We start from the raw sequence: 12187 nt of genomic DNA, 5'->3' as shown, positions 1-12187 counted from the left end.
ATAATTATTTGATAATCAGGGAAATAATAGCGTAAAAAAATTAACGATGTATCTACTTTTAACAAAATTTAACGGTCAACGGTAAACCTTGTGTTGGCATTGGGATGTATGATAAAAATTAAAATGTAGGCAGATTTGAACAAATAAAAGCGATAATATTTAAATACGATTAATGGACGAATAACACGTAACTAATGTGCAACAAAGGTGTATTATGGAAAACTATTCAGATAAGATAAATTATAATAATCAAAAATATTATACAATAATATCAATGTTAAAGGTTTTTTGAAATATCATGTCGTAGTAACCACCTAAGCAATATAGCAATATTTTTCTCGTAATATTATTATCAGTGTACCTATATTTATTTTTTGGACGAAAGTACTAAACAAAAAAAAAACATGCAAGGAACATGAACTGAATGAGTTCTAAAAAATGTAAAACACAGCAATTTTGGATCACAGATATACTCGTAATTAACAAATATTGCTACAAGAGTACAGACATTTATGAATACATTTCTTAATTTTGTATGTTTTATTTTAAAGGGATAATATTATTATGAGTGGTTAAATTATTTAGAAATTTAAACTAGCTTGAATAATAATCATAAATCATAATCAAATTTGCCAATACTGTAGTCCACAAGTACAACTTGATTTTAAATTGTATTAATTATAAGAATATTTCTTGTCCGAAGAAATTATTTGTGTCAAATTTGATATTTTTTTTATTATAAAATTAAATTATTAAAATATTATATTTTTTAACTAAATTTATTTATTTAATTTTTTTTATTAATATTTACACTATGTCAGATGATTGTTATTTTAAAATTGATAATTGGATACATCAACAGCCACAAAAATTACGAGAAACAAATTTTGCACATTAAATTCTAACTTGATTGAATGATTCTTCAAACCTATCGGTATTATTTTATACAATGTAAGATATTAATAATAAACAATAAAATAAAATATCCTTAATGTTAAGTATGTGTTACCTAAGTTAAAAATATCAAAGTTTTTTCACTTACCCGCGAGTTTATGAACGTATTAATACACGACCGTTGAGGTCACCGTCGGCTAGAATAATATCGCTTGTTCGTCAGCGCCGCGACGACTGAATTCGCAACACAATCCATTCGGCGCCCTACAAATAGCCGCGAGATCCTTCCTCCTCAAACCCATCGCCTCAGATCGTTTGCCGGCACCCAATCTCCGTTCCCATGACGACCATCGGACGCCAAAATAATATATTTGCCCCTTCCCCTTTATCGTAAAAAAACGAAGTTCCGACGTCGTTTTGATTACGTGGGTTCTGGGTTCTAGAGTGGTTTGACCAACTATCATATTATATTGTGGTGGTGGATTTCCAAATTGGCGTGCATAAATTTATAAGAGCATACTATTATCATTTTAAACTTAACTACTATTATTATTATTTTTTATATATATAATTTCAGTATACCTGTGAATTACAAGCTGTGTACATAGGTACCTTAGAAGTTAGAACAGTTTTAGTCGTACCTAATCATCAATCAATATATATTAATTTGATACATTTTTTAAAAAAAGCAACTTTTTAATTTTAGAAACACAATTGGATACTTAATACAATTTCAAATTATTAAGATTATTATTTATAAAATATTTATAGCAGTTAATATAATAAATATACGTAATATGTACCTCAAAATATTTAAATTTCAAATTATTTAAAGTCAACTTCAATTTCCAAAACAGTTAATTTTTAAATAACAAAATACTTTAATTACAGATGTAATTATTTAACTACACAAATAGTATATCTACTTGTATAATTAATTAGAACATATTTTAAAGTAATATTACACTTTATTTGTACATATTTAACAAGATTTACGTCTTATATCATGAATGATATTATAATTGTATAGATAACATATAAATATATATATATATGATATTCTATCATTTGATACTAACATCTAGCAAAAAATAAAAAAGTACAGCACAATACAATATAGGTAGGTAGGTGCCTACGTTATTTTAATTAACGATGAACGAGTATTCTAAATATTATTTAGGTTGAGGTTGGGATTGGTCATATGTAACGATATGGAAAATAGTGTTAAGGTTCGGTGTCTTTTCTGTTTAAAATTAACAAAGAAATGTTTATTTATATAAAATCATATCAATTATAATTAATATGGTATATAAAACCATATAATTCGTCTATTTGTGAATAAACATTATTTAAAAAATACAAAATAGCCTTCATTGTGTGTTTAAGTGTTTCTATACAGTACACAGTATATTATGTTTACTATATACCTACAGAGTTCCTACATCAATAAACTTTATACTGTCGCTACGAAAATAATAGGAAAAACTAATAAAAAATAACCATACAATGTACACGTTTGATGTTAAATATTTGTCATTTGATCATAATAAATATTATAGGTATGTATTTTTGAAATGTCATAGATACCTTCACAACTCTAAACAAATTATTTGTACTTTTAGTCCTATAGGCTATAACTTACTAATTTAAATCAATTTCCATTATGTTTTAAATCTTCATAATAATATACCAAAATGCGTAACGTCATAATAATTTCAATAATAATATGATTCCAATTTTCAGATGGTACCTATTCTTAAATTGTATTGTATAACAATATTATTAAGTATTGACACGTTTTAACTATTAAATTGTAAGACTCGTGAACGATTTTTCCTTACTAAAAATATGCAGGGTGAAGATTATACACATATTATAAGTATTATAAGTAGATACGTAACGTAATAAAAGATTTAGCATTCCAATTGAATGCTAACTGATTTATAGTAAATCTGATAGTTTGGAATTTATTTTAATTTATATTATAATATCAAATAATATGTAATATATTTGTTTATTGATAGTTTATATAAATAAATGTTAATGAAAGCGTTAGTCATTTTTGTTGTGTAATTACCATCTTTAGGTATACTTACGTCGCATAAAAGATGTATAAAAAGTTGAATATAAAATAATGATTGTTGTCCCTAATTCCCGACGTCGCGCGTCGTTGTGAAATTATCTCGTAACTTTGAAAAATAAAATTTATTTCAAACTATAGTAATTATTAATTGCTTATTTTGTGTTAAACTATAGACCTTGTCGGTTGTCCGTCTATTGGGATGATTCCGGTGTTGTTTTTTTTTTTTTTAATTAAAAATATAGAAGAGAAACAAAACCTAAAATTTGTTTCTCGTTTGAATAGTGTAATTTATTTACTGTGACATTAAACACACACCTATAGAATTGTATTACTCAAATTAGGATTTTAATTTTAAATCGGGAGACTTATATATATATATATATATATATATATATATTATATTGTTACCTATCAGCTGCATAGTATGAGGTGTTATATTGAACGTCTAACTTTACCGTTGTACTGGTTATACACTTATACCTATTATTCATAAGATATTAAATCGAGGAAAAAATAGTATTTTATTATTATCTGTTGTACTAATCATAGCGATGACCTAACCAATTATGTTTGTATTTGAATTATTTTTTTAAGACGTACTATTATACTGGATCTGATTGTGAAAAATGTTAATAAAAATATTATCCACTGCCAATGGAATTTCACAAGATTTAATTGTATTTGAATACCTTACAATTTACAATAATATTTGTTGACATTTTGAAGAAATCTAATTGCTTCTAGTTTGTGTGGTTGTCACTTAAAGCAACTCCGATTAATTGTTTTTTTTTAAATTTTATTTAGTTATACCTGCTATATAATCTTAGATTCTGAGTAAAGCATTAAACGAATTGTTTTTACAATGTTGTATTTTTTTATACATATTTTTTTGTCGTAGGTTCTTTTAGATTAAAAGCCATTTACAAAATGCTCAAGGGTGACTTTATATTATTGTTTATCGCTAGAAATTCGAGTCTATCTGGTGCTTTTAGGTAATTTCTTTATTTTATAAGTGGTCTTATATTATGTGTAAAAATGCTATGTAGAAATGTAGAATAATAGGAAAAGTTAAAAATTTAAGCGAGCACACACTATTGCTTAGAATCTGCAATTGTGGCATTCAGATGATTTTAGATTTAAACAAAAAAGCAACGTACATGCGGTCCATCGAACTCTTTGTCAGTTCACTAGCATAACTAGCTATCAGACAATTATATTCACGATATGTATCCACTAATATATAATTTGTATAGCTATAAAATTAAGTTCATAAAATACAATTTTCTTTTGGATTTATAATACTGGAATATAAAATTGAGTACGAAATCCAAATAAAGAAACAGTAAAAAAATGAGATAATAATATACAAAAACAAATGACGATATAACAAATACATTGAGGTTAGGTTAACAGTATTTTCATTTCTATTGATAGCTGGTCAATTGCATCTTTGTGGTATTCATATAGTTCACACGGAGAATATTTGGGGTCTTCGCAGTTCACACTGCATGTTCTCATGTGAATAAACTTTAATGAACGTTTAAAACAAGTGTGTTTTGTGGTTATAATGTATACAGGTACTTATACGTACAATACAACAGTGCAATAAAAATCGTGAAAACGTAAAAATAAAAATAAAATTAGGATATATATTGGAATAAAATCAAAAACAATGATATATTATTATATGCTATATTATAATTATTTCATAAACAGTCAATTTGTACATACCTAGTTATAGTATCGCAGTATACTGTTTCGATTTTATTGAAATCTGAATTAATAAAAATCAATGGTATTCTTTGAATGAATGCTATTTTAATAATCTAATTAACACGATATTATTTACTACCTACATACCTATCTATATACAATATACGGATATCGGAATATTAGATATATTAGGATAGTATATTTACTTGTGTATTTCTATTTTTTTTTTTAAGTTGATGTATCATAATTTTAATTCATATTAAACTTAAATACAAAAAGGCTTAATTTTAAGTTGTTTTTTTTATTGGTCAATTACACATTATTTACATATTATAATTATATTAATTGACGACTGTCTGAGTTTGGTTTAATTGATGAATTCCATCAAATTTCTGGTTAGGTTTGATTTGATTTTGATTCTGCTATCTCTACTAGCCTATCCAAGAAGCTTTTCGGAATTCGAATATTTTATATTTAAAACTTATAATATTTTGAATTTTTATATTACGAATATACATTGTATACTGCCTCAAAAGTTAAACAATAATGTATATTATCCATCTTATATTTGGTTTCAAAGACGTTTAATAATATATGTCTGTTGTATGCGAATTTACGTCCATCGTGACCACACGGTTATAAGTTATAACCGCAATATAAATAAAATAACTATAGTACTGTACAAATAGTAAATTTCAAAATGATATAATTCTTCGACTGTATACCTAATACAAAAAGTTTTTTTTAATGTTAAACGTTCTTAAAAATTTGCTAAAATATTACACTTAAATGGATCTATCAACGACGAAAATGTTTTTATAATTTGCTAAGGTTTCAGGTATTTTATTAAATGAATCAATATATTATTGAAATAATCAATAAAAATAAGAAATACGCATCATTTAAAAGCTGTATAAACGGCGTATAGCAGACTAAATTTAAGATTTACTACTGTAATAATTATAAAACTAAAATTTTAAATTTGTCATAGGATATTATTTTATCAGTTTCCATTAATAACCATCAACTAGTAATATTATATTTAGTAGATTATTCTTAATGCGAGGTACTTAAGTTAAGTGTCCGTGTAAATGATATACTTTTGATTTAATATGCTGCGTATTATAACTTATAAGTTATAACTGATATTTTAAATATATACTTTTAAATTTCAATTGGGCATTGATAATAATATAAATACGATAATCTGAACATTGTTTATGCATTTTTTTGTTATAAAAACAATCAATAGGAAGTATTCAAACGTATAGTAACATGATATTCTGAGATGTTGATGCTTATAAATTATAATATATTAGCTAATACTGTAATAGTATAGGGACGATTCATTGTGGTGAAAATGTTATTACTATCGTAAGGTCGTAAATAATGTACAAGGGTCACTACCGGTCCAGCGCCAACTCGTAAATTACCGAGTACTCTATAGAAGTGACGTCATGTATTATTTTCATCAGCTAGTGCCTATGTGTGCTATAATTTAATAAACTTCCAATATAGTGATTAAAAAGAAAAAAATGAGAATACAAACAAATTACCGCCAAAAACGTGAATACAAATAAATAATGATTCCAACTGACGCGATTCAGGTAGGATGACGAATCGATTCCACCACAACCAGGATCCGATGTGTTATCAAACAATTGAGCATATTATTATTTTTATTAGTATTATTGCTAATTAAATACCTACTATTATAGTAGCTGTGGTCGTTAGTTTATCGTAAGCACCTTCGTGTCCTGAAGGTGTCGTTACACTATAATATACTAATTACATTTGCATTGAAATTAAGTGTTAATATAACATTATAATTGACGAACAAAATAATATGTTGTCCGATGTATTAGTCAATCATAACACTTTTATTATGCTCGACAGATCACAAGTAGGTAGGCAGGTACCCATTAAACGTGTGCCCATAAAGTGTTTTCATAGATAAGGCGTTCATAATTGTTTGCAAATGCATTAAAATGCCCTTATGATATATTGTTTTTACTAACATTATGTTCGTCAAAAATATATTAGTATAATCATTAAATAATTATTATGACCATCTAACAACAGCATTACCTATATTGCTATTATGCGTCTTGTCTTTCACACGTAATGCAGTTCACATACTAGGTATAGGATCTTCTATGATGGTGTTAAGTGTTATATTGTGTTTATATTATTTCGTTTTTTATAAAATTAAATTTATTGTGATTCTTATAGTAACTATATCTGTATTGTGTAATATAATTACTAAATTACTATGCAATGACGGGCAAATGTTTACTACATTTTGGAAGTTTAATATTTACTATTTATTTAAAACTACCTAAGTACACTGAATTTGTATAGAAATCATAAATATTATCATAAGTTATATTTATACTTCACAGTAGGTACTAGGTATCTATTGTATAAAATAGCAATATATTATTAATATGGCATGAACAATGTTTACTGCTACGATGACGGATTTTTATTAATATTCAAGATTAAGTGCGTACTGCGTAGTATGATAGTTCCAATCTGAATAAATTTGAATCTTCTACCAGAAAACAAATATAAAATAATTCAAATGTTGTAAATTACTATATAATTATTATATTTCTAGTTAAATAGTTACTATTTTCATAATAATATGTAGTATTTCTGTATTAGATATTAATGGGTACACTTGATCAAATACACATTAAGTATGTGCAATGTGTTTTAATTTAACTAAACAGAAGTCAATGTCGTAGTTGCAGAAATATCTTGTTATTTTCAATAAAATAGATATGTATATATTTTTTAATTATAACGAAATCAAACTTTTAAGGTAAAACATACTTTTTTACATAAAAGCCGTTCTTAACTTATTATTATTTATCGATGAAACATTCTAAATGTATATTATAACACTGTACAAAATACAGTTTTATAAATAAATTATACTTTAAGTTCTGTAAGTGGACCGATTAATGTATTGATTTTAGAATGAAGTGAGTGTTTGTGTGTGTAAAAAATACACAGTACTCACTACTTTTAAAATAATCGAGAAAACTAAAACGAAATATTTACGAAACACAAGTTTTTGTAAAATTAATTTGGTTTTTTGTTGTAATTACAAAATTAACTGTAGAATTTATATATTGTTGAAATTTTTCATATGTATATTGTAATTTTTAGACAATATTGATTTATTTTTAGCTATAATTTATTGTACACATTTGAAATATTCAATTTTTTTAGTTTTTTATATCTATAAATAGATTTTCTGAGTCAAAAAATTGCGAAAAAAGTTTTTGTCAAAGATTAGTTCAAAGCATTTCAACCTACCATATATTACTGATGGAAAAATAAATTACTAATAGTAATATAAATAAATTATAAAATATCCAAGAAACTAATAAGACTAATTAATTATTTATTTAACATTGCATTTTTAGACAAAGTTTAAAGTATGAAATAGTATTAATTTTACCGTTATTACTTATTATACATTCGCGCGTATTATGCAAGTGATAAAATTAATCGAATAGCCGAAGTGGTCGATACAAAAATACATTATATGTAAGGTATTTAATTAACGGATCCGGTCATCTTTATTTAAGTAATATTATGAATAGAAGGACAGAGTAAAAACAACTGCGGGTGATGAGCTGTACATCATGATATCATTACATTCCACATACATTGATCGCAGAAATCGGTTGTTTGTCTGATGATCGCTCTTATACCTAAGAATTAATTAAAAACCTATTGAAGTTACGCTATTTGTATCTTATAATTCATCTGGAAACCGACTTACATATTTGAAATATGTCTTAAGGCATACTCACTGAGTATTACTCAGTGTTCAATTACTTGTCAATAATACTAATCAGACTTGCTTAATTCTTAACCGCATCAACCTTTGAAATGATAATTTTCATCGTGTGGCATTAGTTTATATTTAAATGTTAATATCATATACGCGTTGTTAATAATTGTCAGTAAAGCACATAATGGCAGTGTGTAGCCCCATGTAGATTGTATCATTTGAAATACGTATTAAATAAAATAAATAACACTTATCTGTAGTTTTTCATAAGAAATAAATATCTAAATTTTGTTCTCGGCATATATTAAACAAAATAATTGATTGAAAAAGAAAATTATTATTTGGGCAAACAATAAAAAAATGAAGGTATAATTTGACTTTGGTTTAGCGTTTGGAAACGTGTGGTACAGTATCTCAGATTTTTAAAGGTAACTTTTTCAAAAACCAATGGCTAAATATTGATGTAATGATGAAGATCTATTATTATCTGCGTTGAAAGTATACAGTGTACACGTTATACATAATTCATTTTCGTTTATATTTGTAGTCTACCACACATTTGTATATGGTTTTAGACTTTTTATCCTTCATTACGTTTTATCAATATCAAAAGTGATTTCTGGTAGAAAATGTTATCTAAATAGTTCTTTGGCGAGTGACAAGCAGTGACGTAGTCAAGAATTTTGTATGAAGTGGGGGAGGGGGGCTAAGTCTCACAAAAAAATATAAAAAATACAAATACAATATTCAATATATTAATCTTGATAAAATTCTAAGGTCAACATAGTCACTGGCGACAAGTAAGAAATTACGAGTATACCCACTACTTTTCTGAATGATAAATTATTTTAATGAAAAACAGCAGTGGGAAAACGGGAATATTTACGTAACACCACCCTTGATGAAAATTTGAAATTATTTTGAAGTTGAAAATTCGTAACATTTAAAATGTTAACATATAAATGGTCTAAGAATTGAATATTTAATACAAGCTATAGCCTATAATATACAGTTGTTTTAAACACCATATCCGCTCAGAATCAGTTTACGTATACAATTTTGTATTGTACACAAATTTAACACATACACTACAGTGACTTATTCCATGACGAGATACACTTTGAGTAACTATACAGCAGAGCGAGTACCCTGGCTTTTCTTATACTAACCATATATCGTAACACACTTATAACTTCATCATAATAAATAATAATATTAAAATTACCAAAATATATTTCGCAGGTATGGAAAGATATTGGCAACTTACGTAATGAGCAATCAGTTTTATATACATAATTTTATTTTAATTAAGTTGTTTAAATAATATAATAAGATGTGACATGTGTGGTATGTTGATTAAAATATTTTTAAAATTCATAAAATAACATTGTACCTATATTATACGTCATGTTGGTTTCGTAATATTTTTTAAATGTAAATTTAAATAAAATCATTCAATATAATTCTAGTTTTTACGTAATTTTCGAACCTAAAGTCGAGGCGCGTGTGTAATGCTTGAGAGTGCTTTATCAGATTGTCAGCTGAACTTTAAAAAATCGTTTTCTCTCGCGATGCGTTCACACAATTGTTTGTACGTCATATAATTGTATAGAAACTATAACGTATTGTACGTGCGCGCATATTAACAAAGATACCTGATACATCATGGCCTTGCGATTGATGTCCAAGTACATGCCGGATATTGCAAAATCGTACAAACAAGACGTGCTGCTGACAAATTCAAGTGTTTTATTGTTTGATGTATTATTTTGTTTTTTAAAAAATAGATTTTAGGCTATAAATCGTTTTAAGATTACTACCAACGTACCTGTGTACGTTGCGTTGGACTTCATTGGTTATTATTTTTGCTACCACCCATCAAGAGCATCATTCGATGATGCACATGCTATGCGAACGTCCTACGTGAATCATTACGAAGACGTCACCGTAGGAATTTCTACTACGTACATGTCTTCTCCTAAAATTCCCGAGAAAAATCTTATCAAAATAATTGATTTAATTTTATAGTTTTCACGATTATCGTGATCGTGACCTTCCGCACAAAGAGTCCTCAATGTAATTTCAATAATTTAATTAAAATATGGGAATGTGACCACCACTCAAGGATCAGATGTACCTTGTTCATCTTTCCTTTATCTTGAAATTCGGAGTCTTCAAGGTGATCTAAATTATTAATTTTGTTAGCCAAAAATGATTGATCAACGCGAAAAATTCATTTCCGACAATATTAGATTAAGGTACCTACCTATAATGTAACATTATCGTACATTAATAAACAGCGCATGATTTTGTAAAAAAATAATTAATAACATTTTTAATTTAGCTATAGTTAAATGAAATGATCATATAAAGCATGATTTATAGTTATACGTGTAAATACAAACCATTACAATTTATTTATTATTAAGAAATACAATATTAATGTTCGCATCCGTATGCATAGTCAATTTGTGTCACATAAATTGACTATGCATACGGGCATCAATATTTTTAAGCTACGCATAATAAGTATACCCTATACATACTAATTTTGAAAAATATATCGTATATTCAATAAAAATAAAGTAATAAATAAGTAATAGTTTTTTTTTTAATTTCACATTTACATAATAATATATAATACAACGTGGTTAAACCTAATTGTATCTATACTTATTTAGAAATGTCCATATAATTATATGTATTTATATAATATTTAAGATATTTACATTGTAATTTTCTTGTAAACACCTATAAAAGAACTTATATTATAATAGTCGTTTATTGAGATAATTAATTTTTTGATTTAATTGTAGGTATATTATTATTGAAACAAATTATGAGCTGTAGGTAATATCACAGAAAACACGTATATTTTAATGTGTTAATGAATGACCATATATTTTATATAAACATTTTATTAATGCGTATCCACAGACATGGGTTTTTTTTTTATAGATTAAATTTTATAGGTGACATATTTATTAAGCCTTACAACGGTATTACAATATTATACATTAGTGTATTTAAAAAATTTACGACTGCATTAATTTTTGTATTTTTTTAAAGATATCCTATCGTTGGAATTATAGTATAATATTTCAAACGAATGGTTTACAAAAAATGTTAGTTGCATGTAGGCTATACAGTATACGGTCACGTGGTAATTTATTAAATCACTACAAACGATTTATATCGAGACTAGTAATCGATTTTTTTCATCTTCTTTTGATTATACAACACTCATACTGCACAATGGTGTCTATTCTGAAATCTGAATTCGATGTCTATATAGTGTGGGGTTATACGACTGTAGACTATACTACAATTTTCCACCTTGTTCTTCGTAAACTCCCAAAATCAAAGTTTCCGGTGTTCATCGAACGTGTGACAAATTTATTTGGTGTGAGCGAAATATCATTAACTCATGACTGCCCAGAGCACTTACTTCCAACCATGACGGTTCGAGTTGATTATTAGTGTAAGGTCAGAGAGGTCACGGGCGTCAGAGTTACATGACACCTTCGCTCGCTAGTCGCTACTACTATTGATAGACACCTAATCGATGCGGTTTTCGATGATATTTATATGATTGTACACTCTTCGGAAACGAATTCGTAATGGTCGAGTATTTTTGAGTGTGAAATAATTGGAACACAAGACGATACCAAATACGCATTAATAAT

General features: G+C 26.6%; 1 protein-coding gene across 1 annotated transcript in view; it reads right to left on the bottom strand.

The window, feature by feature from the left end:
* The window catches only part of LOC100159668 (mucin-5AC), a 24522-nt gene extending 23383 nt beyond the window's left edge, over window positions 1-1139 (bottom strand). Inside the window, exon 1 of the mRNA XM_001948687.5 lies at window positions 1043-1139. The gene's annotated coding sequence lies outside the window, so the exon portion shown is untranslated. The remainder of the gene's footprint in view (window positions 1-1042) is intronic.
* Between the last annotated feature and the right edge of the window lie 11048 nt (window positions 1140-12187).

Source organism: Acyrthosiphon pisum, chromosome A1 (genome assembly GCF_005508785.2).
Source record: "Acyrthosiphon pisum isolate AL4f chromosome A1, pea_aphid_22Mar2018_4r6ur, whole genome shotgun sequence".
Lineage (NCBI taxonomy): Eukaryota > Metazoa > Arthropoda > Insecta > Hemiptera > Aphididae > Acyrthosiphon > Acyrthosiphon pisum.
The sequence above is the reverse complement of the archived record's forward strand: the minus strand, read 5'-3'. Positions and strand labels throughout refer to the sequence as shown.